The following is an 18,715-nucleotide window of genomic DNA, read 5'->3' on the forward strand; positions in this document are numbered from 1 at the left end:
TTTTTTTTTCTTTAAACAATAATAAACACACATTGAATCCAATAACATACATTGAATCCAAATGAGTAGACTTTCCACTTCCTCAATCTTAGACGATGACATATTTAAATAAAGCAAATCTAAAATTTGAATGTTTGTGACTGTTGTGAAACATTACACGTCACTGAAAATAGACCACATGGTTTAAAGATTCCATTATAATAGAGGCTGAAGGAACTCTTGGGTCTGAATGCGGTATTGTAAAAAGTGAGTCAAGGGTCATTGATCCAGGAGAATACAAACAGTCACAGCTAGATATCATGGCTCAGGCTGTGGTGGAGATAAAGAATGTATTACATGTTTTAGATCGTTCAGTGCTCGGTTATGGTTTGACAAATGGAAAGTTGTGAAGTGTTTCCAGACTGACCAATAGGATATGTCTAACATCGCTTTGTCTACCACCAAAATGGTTAATGTTTGGGCCACATTATGCTCAAATATGACCTAAAGGCCAGTGTATTTGACCAAATCACTGAGTAAAAGGGGAAGCTATAAATCATTTGGAGGGTATTTGTGTCAAATCAGGCATAGTACAGTAAGTCTACCAGAAATATGAAAAATACAGTGACAAATACTAATGTAATTATTTGGAATGACAAATTCAAATTAAAGAGAGGAAAAGACTAAAGGAGAAATAATGAATTCATTACACAGACTGGTCAAATCTTTCAAATAATTTCCAAGCGAACCGCTATTCCTTTTCTTTTTCTTTTTGTATTTTGTTATGTTGTCTTCCCAAATAAAGCACATGCTGGAGAAGCCAATGTGTTTAATCTCTCACAACATTCAAAGGAACGCATCTTCTTTATTGTGAGCAAAAAGCACACAGCGCACACCCTCATTATAACTTCCGCTTCAGCCACGTCAAACGACAGCATTAGCAGCCGGCGTTATGGTATGGGGGCAGGGATACATGCAGAAAGGCTAAGGCTATGGCAGCTCGACACAACAGAGGCACTGATAAGAGCCAAGAATGTTAACAGCCAATGGAAGCACGAACAGCAGTTAAAAAAGATACAAATTACTCACATGAGGGTTGTGAGGAATGCCTGCACGCTTTTCCATCACACGCGTCAGAGGATTCAGACCCTTTCTTTTTATTTATATTTCCTTATTCAATTTTTTTTTTAATGTAAAGCGAAATTATATTTTTAAAAAAAGGGCTAGATTAGCCACCAAGCAGAGGAGGAAAGGAAAAGAAAGAGGCAGAGAAAGGTGACAGAGCAATGAAGAAGTGGGGGAGGGGCTGAGTGAGCTCACAGATGGTTCAAGCTTTTTGATTGGCTGCAGGAAGGGGAGAAAAGATGTCCACTATAGTGCGTTCGGTTTAACCATTTATTCATTGCTACAATTTTGAAAGATTGTTATTATGAATTGTTAGAACTAATAAGGAAAACATATCTTTAGGGGCATTATAAAAGATTACCACGACCATTTACTTTTAACTGTTACTTCAACCCTCAAAGAAATTGAAACTGCCCCTGAACTGGGGACGATGCGCTTTTTTCACTATAGATTAGAGCCAATACAAGTCATAGTACTGCAGTTCAATATTCCAAGCAACTGCACCACCTTGCCCTGAATACATTTGAATAGAATGCAAAGTCAAGGTCTCAAATGCAAGAAGCAAACTAAATCAGGCATTTGAAAATGCACATTAATGGCTGGGATTGTAATATAAGCTTTCTCCCTTGTGTTAAAACCAATCAAAATAATTTTACGAAACACTCATATTCTAGGCTTGGGACACATTGTCACTTATGGTGCTTTTGGTTGTATAATTTAGCTGAATTAACTTGAACCTAGAGATGGACAAAGTTTTGTACTGTCCGTGTTGATCTTAAACGCAACATTGATCAAACACTGCTGCTGGATGGTAAAGGTCGGATTGAGATGACAAAGTAAAAGAACAAACATAAGTTACATCATACATCTACAAATAGACGGATTTGTATTGTCAGTTGTCTGTACCTCAAAGCTATGGTTTACAAACTTTACAGGCATTCTCAATTAACATTTCACATTTTCAACAAAGCAGTCGAGTAACATGACAGCCACTGTTAGTACTGTTGACAGTATTATCACTATACTGTACTATCTGCAATGCTCAAAAATAAGCTTTCTGTAGTTTCCCAACAAGTCAGGATGCCCCTCACGATATCAAATTTTAGTATTACGATTGTGAGAAAAAAAATCATGATTTAACAATTACTCATGATTATTGATCATTGTTTAATGTCTAATCTTTCATAAATTCTCATTGTTTAACATCAAACTTTCTGAAAGACAAAATCAAGTTAAATTGCATACAACTTACAAAGAGTTATTTACATTTAAGTCTATTTTTTTGGACAATAGATTGAACTTAAGACTTGTTTTTGCTTCTAAAATTGTCACGATCATTATACGTTTTTGTCCATAAGATTATTTTGTGACCTATGTGTATTCGCGATTATCGATTCATCTAATTGGCTTGATATCCCTACCAACAAGTACTTCATTATTTGCTCATTACATGTTTGATGTATGTAATGAGGAAAGTCCCACGTCGTGTGCAGTTTCAGCAACGATGGAAAAAGTTTCACGGTACATTTCTGTCAGCATCAGAAGCCCAGTGTCAACACTGCAAACACGAGTGGGTTTGTGAAGATGTACATGAAAAAGTAATGCCATTTGTTACATAAAGGCCCTTATTCGGTGTCACTAAAGAGATTATAACAGGGCTATAGCACATAAAGCTAAAGTTAACCTAGCTGCAGTAAAACGTCCCGCAGACATTCATTGGTGCAAGTGATGCCTTCCACGGCTGCAGAGGAACACCCCGTTTACCTTGGGTCGTGTAAAACGGTTACCTTCGTCTTGATTTTCAGTATTTACAGGCGTATTGTGTTAACTTCTTTTGGCTCTACCCCTGGGCTGCAGCGTTTTTGGGGAGTGCGGGGCAACGGGCGCTCACCGCCTTTAAGGAAGAAAAGTTTGTGGTTAACAGCGCGAATGTGAGCCTTCACAATAAAACGGATTGTCCACGTCAACAGCACACAATACGACCAACTGTAAAAATACTAATGTGGCAGTGGCAGTCTTTGTGGGTTCACATATGACCGGTTGGACTCATGCCACTTATTGTACATGATTATATATAAGATTTTGCTAAAACGTTTTTAGTTCTAGTTCATAGCTTGAAGTCAAAAGTTTTCAAACGTTTTCTAAACGTGTCCAATTTGGATAGATTTGGATAAGAGATTGGTCCTTTTTTACATTGGATAAAGTATTACAAAAAAGTGGTAAAATACTTGTTTCTACAGATAACAATCTCACATTTAAAACTTAAGTGGCTCACCTCATGTTCCACCTGCTTCAAAACAATCAAGGACAAGATAAGATAATCCTTTATTAGTCCACACAGTGGGGAAATTTCAGTGTTACAATGCACAGGTAGGTACAGAAGTAAAGAGTACAGATAACTTAAGAGCTGAGAAGCTTATCACTGTTTTATTCATTTAACTTTATCTCATTCTGTGTAAACAACCTGGCATTTGGGCTCAATCTTGAGTGAGCATGTGGTCTTTGCAGACATTGCCTATGAATATGAAAAACACTATCAAAAACACAGTCCTCTGTTGTGGACACAGCCACGAGAGAGTCCCAGATGACACCCTGACATCCAGGGCCGGCCCAGCCTATAAGCGAACTAAGCAGAGGCGTTAATAGGGCCCCCAATCTGGCAACCCGTCTTATGCGAAGTGCAAGCGCAGCGTGCGCCACTAGTGTAGTAGCGCTGCTGGCGCGGCAGCGCACACAGCGGGAACATATAACGCATAAACCGCATTTATTTGTAATGACAATCTGGCAACCAAGACACCAAACCTGCGCTGATTGGTCAACTTCATTGTGCGCGAGCAGAACGAGAGCAAAACATAAATACAACACAACGTGGTCCCTGCGTGGTCCTCATGTCCAGAGGAATATATCCCCCCGATGCCGAAAAACGAAAGAAGAAACTTCTCGACAATGTAAAGAAACTGCAAACTCAACAACACTCTCCAGGTATTGAACTTCTCTTACAAAGAGACGGTTAATGCTGCTGTTTGAAACAACACGAGTCTGTCACGTTAGTTCGCTCAGACTGGAGGCGACGAGAGCTCTGCCCCGCGCACAATATGTGTCTGAATGAAAGATAATAAGCTTAACATTTACACCAGCCCGGTAGTGTTGGCTGCAGGTGAGGCCGGTGAGGGGCGTCTATGGCCCGGTCACTAAGAGGCGGAGATCCGGTCCGGACGAGCGCCGTCTCGTCCAGAACCTCTGACGTGAGACTTTGGAGTGAACAGTGTGCGGCCCCTGTCCCGGGCCCCTGTCCCTGGCCCCTGTCCCGGGCCCCTGTCCCGGGCCCCTGTGCAGCCTCAGTCAGAGATGAGCGGGTTTGAGTTTGCGTCCCTCTCTCTCACATCACCATGTGTGAGATCAATTGTGACTCGTGATGTCTGTTTTACTTTGACTTCTTAAAGTGCAATGAGAGGAACGTAAAGGTTTATGCATGTAAGGTCCATCAGCCAATCACATCGCAGCATTGTTTCACACAGAGTCCAGTGTGTGATGTTCTGATCAGAACAAACATTTATATTGTAATTCACTTTTAATAGAGCAATAAAACATTTCAATTTATTTAAAAAGCATCATTAGACTTTTTGTTATAAATTATAATAAATTGATAGTGAAAAATAACCAGACATATTATGATTACGTCTGTTATAGAATAATACTGTATATTTTTATATAAAAGTGGCAAAGTTGCAGAAACGCAGTCTCTTCACTATAGCTAGGTTTGGACCTTGACTTCTCGTTCTGTTCATTCTCTGGGAATAACATGTTTGCACCGTTTTATCAGTGTTAATTGTTAATCAAGCAATGCTTATGCCATTTTTTTAATTTAATATAACTTGTTTTGTCACTTTGGCAAGAAGGAACAGTTGGGAGCTGTAAAAGATAAATTAGTAAGGATAACTATTACTTTTACATTTTCAGTTAAAATTAATCAATTTGACCATAATTATTTTTCATAGCCAATATTGTATTGAGTAATTAAGTACACTAATGTATTAATAACTGGCTTTAATCATTTTCTCCTGGCACAGTTTCATCACATCATCATTTTATAGCATTACAACCTCAACATTTGACTCTTACTTTAACGGCTGGACCACATTAAAATGCACCAGACCCAAAAAAGGTCTGAAAATCTCCCCCAGACCCCCCCCCCTGTTCATTAATTTAAACTGCTAATGTGGCTGTAGACCCTTAACGCCCACAAATACGCCCAAAAACATATCTGGGACGTGTGTTATTTGTACAGGGAGTAGAGGTGATGTCAGCGGAATACCAAGTTGCATTGTGGGATTTAAGTTATCAATATTTGAGTTTGTGAGGTGTTGAGAATAAACTAACTGGCAAACATATGCCCTGGAGTTTTGGTGCGCTTTGTTTGCGTTGAAGAAAGTTCCCATATGTGAATTGTTCACTGACAATGGCAATAAAACTGATTCTGATGACGTGGTGAGGGGCCCCCAAAAATGTTTTCGCTTAGGGCCCCCTGAAGGCTTGGGCCGGCCCTGCTGACATCAGGGATGATGGAGGAGACTGGACACACAAACCCTGAAGCTGCTGGTGATTGTCCTGTAGGAATCCCCAGTAGCAAGAAATCTTAATCAAAAAAACATAACTATAGCTTAAATTTAGTTTACTTGTACTTTCATTAAATATACCACAATCAAATTTAAAATGGTGCACTAGAACAAAATATTAACGCAATGAAAACTATATTTAATTTTTACTATGTGCTTTTCATCAGTTTTATACACAACCACAAGCACATACACAGCAGGCACACTTTATTATTGCGCTAAGACATGAATATTTCTGTACTGACCTGATGGCCAGGCGCCTGTAGTTGTCCTGGTACTTATTCGCGCACCAATACGGGAAAACAAGTCACCAAACCGGACCCTGGACAGACGAAAGTACAGCTGAAAGCGGTGTTTATCCAGTCTTGAAGCAAATGATGATATTGACTAAACTCGGATCACTGGTGGATCCAGACACGCCGCCAAGCGTCTCCGTTTTTGGGCTTAGAAAAGCAAATACGCAAAAGGCACCCTCTCAACTTTGATCCGCCATTAGAGAAGGCAGACTAACACTTCCACTGCACATGCGCACGCGGCAGACGCGCGTCAGCTTATTATTTTTCGGCTCTGCTCCCTTGCGTCAAGAATGCGCCTTTAATGAGTCTAGTCTTTAAATGTACAGGCGTCCAACTTCTGCGTCGAGCGCGAATCAGCGGCCGCGGTGTGAACGCAGCATCAGGATAACTGGTTGCTGCGAGCTACAGAAACACACAAAACAATCTGGCAGGGAACAGAGGGAAATGGACCGGTCCATATACTGAGGTGGGGCAGGCCAGGTGAATGTGATCAGTAATTAGTGAAGCGGGAGAGGAGGAGAGGGTGGCAGAGTCTGCTCTCTGATTAGGAGGAGAACAGAACCGGCCCGTCTCCAGGTACACCGACAACACTGGATGAACTCCTGAACAGATGGGACTCTGGCCTCTCGCTCCTGCTCAGGGAACAGTGGAGGTTGATATCCCCAAGAGCACTGGAAAGGAGAAAGCCCCGTTGCAGAGCTTGGAAGCATATTGTGGGCATACTCAACCCACAGAAGCTGTTTGGACCAGGATGACTGTGTCTGGGACACAACGCAAGGCAGTCTCAATTTCCTGGTTTATCCGTTCAGTCTGTCTGCTGGATTGAGGATGGAAACCAGAGGATAGGCTAACCATGGCCCCCAACAGCTGTCAAAACTCTGTCCAGAAACGAGAAGTGAACTGTGGCCCCCGGTCTGAGACAATGTCACAGGGGAGGCCGTGCAGATAGCATCTCCAAGCTTTTACTATATTTAGTTGGGAGACGAGGTAAAAAAAAAAAAAAGTGAAACACAAATAAAAAAAATAAATCTTCCCATTTCTTTCAAAAACAATTTAGTTCTGGGGTTTTGGCAGCATTCCTCTCAAGTCCTCTTTTACTATGTAAAGAGACGGAGACGGAGACGGAGACGGGGGGGGGGAATGCCAGAGGTCATCTTGGGTATCGATCCCAGGAACCTCTGCATGGCTAACCGCTGGGCCAACACGCATGGCAATTTCCCGCTGGAACAGGAAGTATAGTTACTGAACCGGGGTGACGGGTCTCGCCACAACCACATGTGCGCCACTCAACCGCACGGAAGTGGAGCTTCGGCATTCTCCGTACCACGGCGCGGCAGCCAATCAGCAAAGCACACAAACTTTGACGACCAATCAGCGTGCAGCATGTAAATTTTCACTTGGAAACTGTCATGGCACGGGCCGAGGCGGACTTTAATCAAACGCTTCCCGGCCCGATTTAATGATGATATTCCCTTTTTTCTGAGATTTCTTAATAAAAATGACCCTGTCCTTGCACTCGAAAATGCCCGTCCACATTTCAAAGTACCCCGTCCAAAATACGGGGAGACGGCCCTCATCTCAAAGAAAACCAGCAATATTTATCTTCAATATGGTATGTAAATGATTTTTGATTTTGGACTTTGTTGAACTGAGAGTTGAGTGTGAGACAGTGCACACAATGTTAGTTGTTGAAAATGACTGGCTTGTGGTCTTAGTACTGTAGGAGTCAATTTCTGTCATTATCATGGTTGTGTGTGACATGATATGATTAATAATAATAATAATAATAATAATAATTTGGCTGAGCAGAGGTGTGTGTGTAAGAGGAAGGGATGGGGTGATGTTCATGTGTGCCCATGTGTATGTGGCTCTTTGCGGTAACACAGTAAAAAATGTGGTTCTTAGTCTCTGACTGGTTGGCCACCCCTGCTCTGGTGAATACTGCGGACATGCTGCAAATGTTCCTGTTCAGACTTTGAGATGAGGATATCGTCAAGATATACAAACAAACACATTGAGAAAATCCTGGAGCACATCATTCACTAAGGCTTGGAATATTGCTGGAGCATTAGTGAGTCCGAAAGGCATAACCAGGTATTCATAATGGCCCCTAGGGGTGTATAGACGAGTGGGAGGGGGTACCTGTTCTTAATGGTGATGTCATTCAGACCGCGGTAATCAATGCAGAGTCGGAGGGATTTGTCCTTATCCACAAAGAAAAATCCAGCTCCAGCAGGGGATGAAGAGGGACGGATGATGCCTGCTGCCAGTGAATTGTTAATGTAGTCGTCCATGGCCTTGGTTTCAGAGGCTGACAGAGAAAAGAGTCTCCCCCTTGGCGGTGACGATCCAGGAAGGAGGTCAATGGCACAATCGTACGGGCGGGGTGGGGGAAGCGGAGTGACCCGTAATTTGTTAAAACACCTCCTTTAAGTCAGAGACTCTGATGGGACACCGTAGAAATCTGGTAGCTCGTTAGAGGAAGAGGTGTTGAAGACAGGTAGCAAAGCATATTGCAAACAGGCCGCATGACAATGTTCACGCCATCGTAGAATGGAACCAGTTCCCCAGTCAATATGTGGATTATGTTTTATTAACCAAGGAAACCCCAGGACGAGCATTTATCAGGTGAAAGGTAAGTGATTCAATGTGGTTACCTGATATGCCCAGATGAAGCAGAACAGTGCAGTGGGTTACTGTGCAGAGGAGGCACCCATCCAGAGCAGTAGCATTGACTGGTCTGACCAAGGGTTCCAATTTAATACCCAGCTGCATGGCAAGACCACTATCCAAAAGGTTGGCATCGGCCCCGGAATCAATGAGGATAGAGACGGCGTGTGATTGTCCATTGCAGTTGAACTGGGCATGAAGAAGTGGACAAGAGGGCATTTCAGAGTTCATGATATGGTTCACCAGCACCCTCTGGATTCCTGGTGAGCCCCGTCTTTTACTGGACAGGAAGACACGTAATGACCTCCCTGCACACAGTGCATGCAGCAGTTCTCTTGGCGCCACTGTAGTTCAGCAGCTGACAACCTGGTCCAGCCAAGTTGCATGGGCTCAACCGGGTCTCCAGAGGCACCGGCGGGAGGAGAAAACATTGAAGTGGGAGGTGACACTGGAGGACGTGGAAGGCTACTAGTTAGTGCCCTCTCTCGTCTCCTTTCCTGGAGACGTCCGTCGATGCAGATGGCCGTGGCAATAAGCGTGTCCAAATCAGTCGGAGGATCCCGAGCCGCCAGCTCATCCTTGATGCCATCAGAAAGGCCGTTGTAGAAAGTGACAGTTAGGGAGGAAGCATTCCAGTCACTCTCCGCAGCAAATGTCCGGAACTCAATAGAATAATCAGTCACTCTCCAGTTCCCCTGAACCAAGTTCAATAGTCCACGAGCAGCCTCTCGACCAGGATCAAATACCTTCTGAAGACCCTCAGAGAAGGCAGTCACACACAGAAGAACAGAAAGTTGACTGCTTCTCCCACTCAGCAGTCCCAAGCCCGCCCAGTAAGCTGGGTGATCATGAAAGCCACTCTTGACCTCTCAATGGGATATGTGAGAGGCTGAAGTTCAAAAGTAAATTTGCACAAAGTCAGAAAAGAGCGGCAGGTACCAGAAGCTCCAGCCGGGTTCTGGACCCGGAACAGTGGAAACAGAAGGACCGGTGGGTGATGAAGCCGCTGGCATTTGTCTGGACTCCAGGAGCTGCTGGAGCTGATTGCTCAGAGTCTCCAAATGTTGGTTGTGGCGTGCAGAAGTCTCCTGGAGAGCCACCTCCATAGCGGTGAACTGCTTCTCATGATGGTGTAGAGCAGCAGCTTGTGCTGCCATTTCCTGTCTTATTTTCTCAATGTTGGCTGGGTTAATTTTTTGCCAGATTGTACTGTCAGGAGTCACAAAATGCCAGGCAAGAACCCAAATACACGACACAGGAAACAGTTCAGGTTTAGGGTATTTATTACCAGCAGAGATGAAAACAAGGTTGTAACACGTGGCAGACAAATCCAGAATGGGGAAGGCACAATAGATGGTCCAAAATCCAAAGAAGGCAGGTCAAAACAGGAACAGGCAGGCTCAGAATCAGGATAACAGTTTGGTGGGAGCTACAGAAACATACAAGACAATCTGGCAGGGAACAGAAGGAAATGGACCGGTCCATATACTGAGGTGGGGCAGGCCAGGTGAATGTGATCAGTAATTAGTGCAGAGCAGGAGAGAGTGGCAGAGTCTGCTCTCTGATTGGTTGGAGTGGCACTGAAGGGCATAGACCAATGAAAAAACAACTAAAGCCTGGCTAAAGTTGTGACAGTTTGTATAAATGGTTTTGAGTAATATGGCAATGTTAACACTGTAGTACCCACTAAGGATTCCTTTAGTTTACAGAAGGCTAAAATTGTTGCTTCTATCCACATGATTTTGTCTCCAGCTACCATTGATTTTACATGGATTAAATCTTGTAATGGTCTTGCTAGTTAAGCATAGTTTGGTACCCGAGCTCTGCAATAATTGCAGTTCTAAGAAGGACATAATCTGTTTTTTGTCACAGGTTGTGGAACTGCTAAAATAGCAGCTTTGCGTTCTGTATTTACAGTTCTTCCTTCTTGGGTTAATATAAGTAAGTATTTAACTTCCGTTTTCCATAACTAGAGTTTATCTTTACTTACACTCTTCCCTGTTTTTGCCAAATATTTAAGTAGTGCTGTACCAGCTTTACATTTTTCTCTTGATTTTGAAGCTACTAAAATGTAATCTACATAGATTTTGATATGACTTCCTCAATTAGCAATTGCAGCTGAAAATATTGTTGAACTCTCACAATAACCTTGACTTAATCTGGTGAAAGTGAATGTGAACCATTGTTGACTTTCTTTACTTACTGGTATAGACCAAATTGCATTGCCGAGATCTACCACTGAATACCATTTTGAGTTTGGTCATAAAGTATTTAACAACGTGTGTGGATCTGGTACATTTTGTGCTCTTTGGATAACTGCTTCATTTACTGCTCTCAGGTCTCGAATCCTTCGCCATGCTTCTTTCTTTACTGGGAATATTGGAGTATTACAGGGAGTTTCAGGGCATGGAACTAATATCCCAGCCTTTAGTAAGTTCTCTATTACTGGTCTGATTCCTTCTGCAGCATCTGGTTTTAAAGGATATTGTTTAATTCTTGGCCTATTGTCTGTTTTTCCTTTAATTCACATGTTGGCCTCCTTTCATTAATCCTACATCTGTAGGGCCTTTAGACCATAAATGTTGGCGTATCTCTCTCAATGATTCTTCTTCCGCTGTGGTCAGAGGGAATATGTCTCAACTTTTAGATGTACACTAGGAGTACAGATTGTAGTCCAAAATAAATCATTCTTGGAGTAACCTGTTTTCCAGCTGTAGAATTTTTCTGTTTTCTCTCTTTCTTTTCTGTTTTATTCCAGTCTGTGACAAGTTTGACTACTTAGGCTTCATCATTTCCACTCAACCCTAGTCAATGATATTTGAGGACATTGTCCAAACTGTTGTAGGGGAACAATCCTCAGACCTTTCCTCGGGAACTCTGTTTGACCTGTAGTTTTGGCATCAGGCGTAAACCAAAGAAAAACATCTGGTGAAGGATCAAACGTTTTATTGGCCCTTGTTATCATACCATGGTGCCACAGCGGAGCCGTAGAGAGATCTGGCTTGCGTCAGATCAAAGATCTGAAGAAGGCAAAAGACTTATGATATGACATTAACTTTTCTTTTCATGGACAATGTGTTACAAATTTGCTACAATTGGTAAAATACAGAGAGTGTGAACTACTATGAATTTTATGTCAAGTGTTTACTGTTTTCTAACTTTGTCTTATATTTAACACTGTGCTTTGATTTTAGAGTGAACAAGTGTATATGCGCCAAAGGTAAAGGAAAATGTATTTTTCTCAGGGAATAACGTTTGACATAAAATGCTAAAATTGTATTAACATGTAATGAATTGTTAACCAGGGGTTTTGCATCATCCGTATTAAAAATAGGAAGAGCAGGGATGCAGCAGCGTCCGCCCCTCTCCCTTTTTAGCCACGCCCCCGGCGCGAAGTTTGAAAAGGCACCGCCGGCTTACGATCATCCTCTTACCTCACTTACTTTTACGTTTCTCCAATGCTGCCCGCGGAACTTTTTATCTTTTCCATCTGTAGAAGGCCTACCGCATAGTTGGAGGACAAAGACAGTGGCCAGGTTCTTTGTCCGCCTCTCAACCCATAACTGACCTTACCTGAAGGACACCTTTACACGCGCGGAGAGCCAAAATAAGACACTTTCTCTTGTTAACTACTTTATTAAACTTTTTTTTAAAGCAACCTACGTCATTTTTGTAGATCAGTGCATATCTGAAGAAGTTATCATCTTGGAAGATTGCTGGACACGTCGCTAGCATAAGCTAACAGCGACACCTTTTGGGAAAAAGACTCGAGCCGTTTCCCCGACCTGCCGCGCGCCCCCCGGCGGTGCAGAAGGCCTTTCCTGCTGGTACACAACTGAGACGGCCAAGCCCGGTTCCGTCGTTCCCACGGACCCACCCCGGAGAATAGGACCACGCCGGACCGAACCACGCCAGTAAGCCGATTTCCGCCGGCTTATTTTTTTCCCTTCGTCTGGTACGATCACTTCCCGTCTGCTCCCCGTTCCTCGTGTGCTATTCTAGTGGGTTCTTGGTCCTTGAGAATATGAGTTGACTCATCCTAGTGCCTCGTCTGCTTGTTTTAATCATGTTATTATTCGTCATTACTCATAGTTAGGTAGCCCCATTATTCTCTGTATCCATCTCGGCAGCGTAACGTGCGCCAATGATGCATTCACGGACCATAGGCCAGTATCACTCCGCAACACGCTGGAGCATGTGGTGATGCGTTCAAGCACGCTCGGAATTTCTAGCTTTTGACGATAATACGTCCGGAAGTCATTGCTTGTGTTTGTGAATGTTGTTACTTGAATACTTATCTGTTTCATCTGAACTTCTTTACTGCATCCAACTGTATTCACACATTTATTGTTTATATATTCTATGTACATCTGTCCATATTCATCACATTATTGTGTTTGTTATTTATCCATTGTTTACGGTACTTATTTCTGTATTTGTAGAAAACGACAACTCTTATCCACCCACACGCAATTAATAAAAAGTGATAAAGTAAAGGCTGACGTCCTTCTCTTGTTCTGGCCAGACAACCTGGGAAGATTGAGGATTATCAATTCAGGAAATATACAGTCCGAGGTCGCAAGCTTGGGTCTCCTTCCCAACGCCTCATTTACAAGTTACCTTTAACTTGACCCCAATCGAGGCCCAAAGCACACATCAAAACCTGTTGTACTTCCACTCCATTTAATATGTCCTCTGTAACTGCACAATGTCTTAGAGAACTGTATGGGACATACTATGTGTGATGTAACTCCTTCTACTGTTTTCATAACATCCTTTTTAGTCCAGGTTCTATACACAAATGTTGTGGGGTTTTGGTTATCACCATGAGGGTTTGGTACCTCTATCTTGGGAAAAGTTTCAGCTTCCTCCAGTTGGAAGGATTTATGTGTGGATGTGCGTGTGGATGCGCCTGTTTGGGTGTGTATGGGTGCTCAGCATTGAAAGGATATCATAGACACGGAATCTTTGACGCATCTACCGTCACACAACATAACCCGTTGTGCAGGTTTACCGGCCACACCTTGCACATACACATTAAAAAGAGACAATAGTTTCAGTCTCAGATTATCAGAGTAAAAAAGATCCACCCATTTAACCCACCCTGATTAAAACACACAGTTGCTTCAACCAAACCCTTTTTATAAGAACTTTAAAAACTAGGGAGAGCATTATTAATAGAAACTAATTTAGGTGAAAATATGATGAAGTTGAATGCAAGCACAGCCAAGGCAAAGATAAGCAGTCAAATTTGTCTTGCTGGCAAATTGAAATGCGAATTAACACAAGCATCAATCAGCAGTGGCGGCTTGTAGGGCCCCTGCTTACATTTTGGGTGCCTTAAGCGGAAATACTCAGTGGTGCCCCCATGCCCCCAACCCACATTAAACGAGTAAAAAGTGTGACGTTATTTATAAAGTAAATGTTATAAATATTGTATAAATCACAATCCTTTTGTTGTTGTTGTTGATGATGTTATGTTTTTTATTAGAACATAGATGAACAAAAAACTAAGCAACAACACAACAACAGAAAGAGAAAAAAAACACATAAAGAAAATTCAACAAATAAATAAACACTGGGCCCTTCAACAAAAATCATAAAAGTTTCTGTGTGCTGGTGCACAGCACACAGTATATAGGTATATATACATAGTTATATTATTTTCAACTCATTACTGATTTAGAAGTCGGCGACGTCATTTCCGGTGAGTGTGTCGCGTTTTCAGAGCTGTTCGTTCTTAGAGCCTTTTACCGATTAATCCACGAATTATACACACTATTTACGCATCATATACACGAAAGTGAACGTTTGATTTCTCCGCAAACAATCCGGAGCCTCAAGCCGCTCGCTTTTCAGTATTTTGTGGATTAAAAGCCCTCCTCACTCTCTAGCTCCAGCCTGAACTAGCCTAGCGTAGCCTAGCCGCTAGCGTCATGGCTGGATCTACCTTTACCTGTTTGAGCTGTCATATGTCGAGTCAGAACCCTGGCTCCTTCTCTGATGATAGGTGCGTGAAGTGCAGTGTAGTGGTAGTTTTGGAGGCCAGGGTTACGGAGTTAGAAGCGCGGATCTGCTGTTTAGAGGAGCTTAAGTCCAGTTATAGTTCGGTTTTAGCGCGAGGGCTACCGGACCGCGCTGCAGGGCGTAGCATTAGCATTAGCAGTAGCAGTAAGGCCGAGCTCAGCCCCTCAGCGTCTCCCGTGCAGCCGGGACTAGACCAGGAACAGAATAGGGACCATTTTGTGACAGTTCGGAGGGGACAAGGCGCTAAACGCCGAACCTCAGAGCGCCGTGAGCTTCACGTCTATAATAGGTTTTCTCCCCTCAGCGATCACACGCCCGCTGAACACACGAGAGAAACTCTTGTAATCGGGAGTTCTATTGTCAGAGACGTGAAGCTGCCAGCTGCTAGCGTTAGGTGTTACCCAGGGGCCAGAATGGGTGACATCGAAGGAAACCTTAGGATCTTAAAGCGGAGTAGGACCCGTTTCCGGCGAGTCGTGGTTCACGCAGGCGGTAACGACGCCCGGCGGAGACAATCAGAGGTGCTCAAAGTTCAAGTAGCCGCGGTGTGTGACCTTGCGAAGTCGATGTCGGACACTGTAATATTTTCTGGTCCCCTGCCCAATCGGATCAATGCTGAATTGTACAGCCGTCTCTCAGCATTCAACAACTGGTTATCCAGATGGTGCCCTCAAAACAACGTTGTCTTTATTGATAACTGGAGTGCGTTTTGGGGAAAGCCCGGGCTCATACGCAGGGATGGCATCCATCCGACTTCGGAGGGTACATCCCTATTAGTTCGGAATTTGACCGATAGTCTTAGTCGTGTTAAGTGACCATCTAGGGATGAGCCCCAGGTGCAGAGCAGCAGTTCAAGACGCTCCTCTGTCGCTGAACTCTCGCCCGTTCTGTTACCTGTGAAGTGTTCAGATTCAAGACAGATAGAGACTGTGTGTGTCCCTCGTGTCCCTCGTACAAATAATGCCAAAAAGTCACATCTCAGAAAAAATATTTCAGGCGTCAGACCAAATAACTTAAGGAAAATAACAATCACAAATACACAAATGAATAAACACGTAAAATGTGGACTGCTAAACATTAGAGCAATTTCCTCCAAATCGCTCTTAGTTAATGAATTAATTAGTGACTATAACATAGATCTTCTAGCTCTAACTGAAACGTGGCTTCAACAAGACGACTACGTCAGACTAAATGAGTCCACCCCACCCAGCCATGTTAACTTTCAGACTGCCAGGAGCACAGGCCGAGGTGGTGGTGTGGCAGTGATCTCCCACTCAAGCCTACTCATGAGCCCTAAAACTAACAATGCATTTCACTCATTTGAAAGCCTTATGCTGTCAATCACATGTCCAAATATGAAAAACCAAAAAGGAGTTTTGTTCATAGTTATCTACCGACCTCCTGGTCCCTACTCAGAGTTTTTAACAGAGTTTTCTGACTTTATATCAAACTTAGTGTTAGCCTGGGATAAAATAGTTATAGTTGGAGACTTTAATATCCACGTGAACATGAGTGATGACGCTCTCAGTAATGCCTTCAGCGCCTTGTTAGACAGCATTGGTTTCACTCAGAATGTAAATAAACCGACTCACACTCACAAGAACACTCTGGATCTTGTCCTAACGTATGGAACAGAGATTAGTGACCTCATTGTCCTCCCTCAAAACCCTATATTGTCAGATCATTTCCTAATTACCTTTCAGTTTATTCTTAAAGATCATCCAGTCCCACAAAATAAAGTTATAATGAAAAGGACAATATCTGAAAAATCTATCTCAAAATTCAAAGAAATAATAGAGCCAATATTCAGTGACATGTCATGTGATCCTGCTGAGAACAGTTTTAGTCCCAGTATAAGTGATCAATGTGTCGACTTGACCATGAATTCTCTGAAGTCTGCTCTTGACGTTGTCGCGCCGTTAAAACAGAAGGTCATTAGGCCAAAGCGCGCCTCCCCATGGTACAATCAAGAACTGCGTTCACATAAACAAAGAGTTAGAAAGTTAGAGGGATTATTTCGTCGCTCTCACACCGAAGAATCCCTAAAAGCATGGAAAAGTTGCCTGCTGTCCTATAAGCAGGCTCTGCGTAAGGCCCAAACCAGATATTATTCAAATCTAATAGAAGTCAACAAAAGTAACACTAAATTCCTTTTCAGCACTGTAGCTAGGCTAACAAACTGTCACAGTGCAGTAGAGCCCTCAATCCCAGCTACACTTAGCTCTGATGATTTCCTCCTATTTTTTAATAATAAAATAAAAACAATCAGAGATAAATTAGATGAAATTACCCCCGCTATTAGCCCTGAACTAGCCCAAGCTGTAAATCTAACGTCCCATATAAATCCACCTGTAAACCTAGAAAGGTTCACAGCTGTTGATCAAGCAGAGATAACTTCAGCCATTATGTCCTCTAAAAGCTCAACTTGTGTCCTAGACCCCATTCCAAGCAGACTCCTCAAAGACATTCTCCCCCTAATTATAGACCCTATTCTTAATATAATAAATACTTCACTCGAAAGTGGCTATGTTCCACAGTCCTTCAAACATGCAGTCATTAAACCTCTTCTGAAAAAGCCTAATCTAGATCCCGACCTATTGGTAAACTACAGACCTATTTCAAATCTTCCCTTCGTCTCTAAAATCCTTGAAAAAGTTGTAGTAAAACAGCTTTGTCGCCACCTGCAGGACAATAACTTATTTGAAGTTTTCCAGTCAGCGTTCAGAGCCCACCACAGCACTGAAACTGCACTAGTTAAAGTCACAAATGATTTGTTATTAGCCGCTGACGATGGACTGGTCTCAATCCTGGTTCTGTTGGACCTCAGCGCAGCGTTTGACACCATTGACCACAACATTCTACTGCAGAGGTTAGAATGTGATGTAGGTGTTGGAGGAACAGCCCTCAGCTGGTTTAAATCCTATCTATCTGATAGGTTCCAATTTGTTAATGTAAACCAGAGCTCCTCACCAAGCTCTAAAGTAATTCACGGTGTGCCACAGGGTTCGGTACTCGGTCCAATTCTGTTTACTCTTTATATGCTGCCATTAGGCAACATTATCAGAAAGCATGACATTAACTTCCACTGCTATGCAGACGACACTCAGCTGTATTTATCAATGAAACCTGATCAGAGCGATCAAGTAGACAGACTTAGTACTTGTGTGAAGGAGATAAAAACCTGGATGACACTAAACTACCTGCTTCTTAACCCTGAAAAAACCGAGGTCATTGTGCTTGGCCCTAAGCATCTACGAGACGCTCTATCTGAGCAGATAGTCACACTGGACAATGTCAGTGTAGCCTCCAGTTCTACTGTAAGAAACCTTGGAGTCTTATTTGACCAGGAGCTCTCATTTAAAGCTCATATAAATCAAGCTTGTAAAACAGCCTATTTCCATTTGCGCAACATCGCCAAAATCAGAAGAATCCTGCCTAAAAGTGATGCCGAAAAACTTATCCATGCATTTGTAACGACTAGATTAGACTACTGTAACTCCCTGCTTGCAGCGTGTCCTAAAAGCTCCATAAAAAGCTTTCAACTGGTTCAAAATGCAGCAGCAAGATTACTAACAGGAACAAAAAGAAGAGAGCACATTACGCCAGTGCTGAAGTCTCTTCACTGGCTCCCCGTCGAGTCCAGAATCAAATTCAAAATTCTACTCTTGACCTACAAAGCCATAAATGACATGGCCCCATCCTACCTCAAAGATGCTATAGAACCATATCATCCAAACAGAGCTCTTCGCTCTCAGAATGCCGGCCTTCTGGTGGTGCCAAGAGTCTCTAAAAGTACTGTAGGAGGTAGAGCGTTTAGCTACCAAGCCCCTGTGTTATGGAATCAGCTCCCGACCCATGTTAAATATGCTGACACAGTCTCTTCATTTAAGTCCAGGCTTAAAACGTTCCTCTTTGAAATCGCTTATGGTCAGAGTAGTTAGGAACAGAAAGATAAACCCACAGCTTCAGCTACGCTGCCCTAGGAGTAACTGTGCTGGGGGA

The sequence above is a fragment of the Eucyclogobius newberryi genome, unplaced genomic scaffold, assembly GCF_026437365.1.
Source record: "Eucyclogobius newberryi isolate DKJ021-1_F unplaced genomic scaffold, fEucNew1.0.hap1 SCAF_4, whole genome shotgun sequence".
Lineage (NCBI taxonomy): Eukaryota > Metazoa > Chordata > Actinopteri > Gobiiformes > Gobiidae > Eucyclogobius > Eucyclogobius newberryi.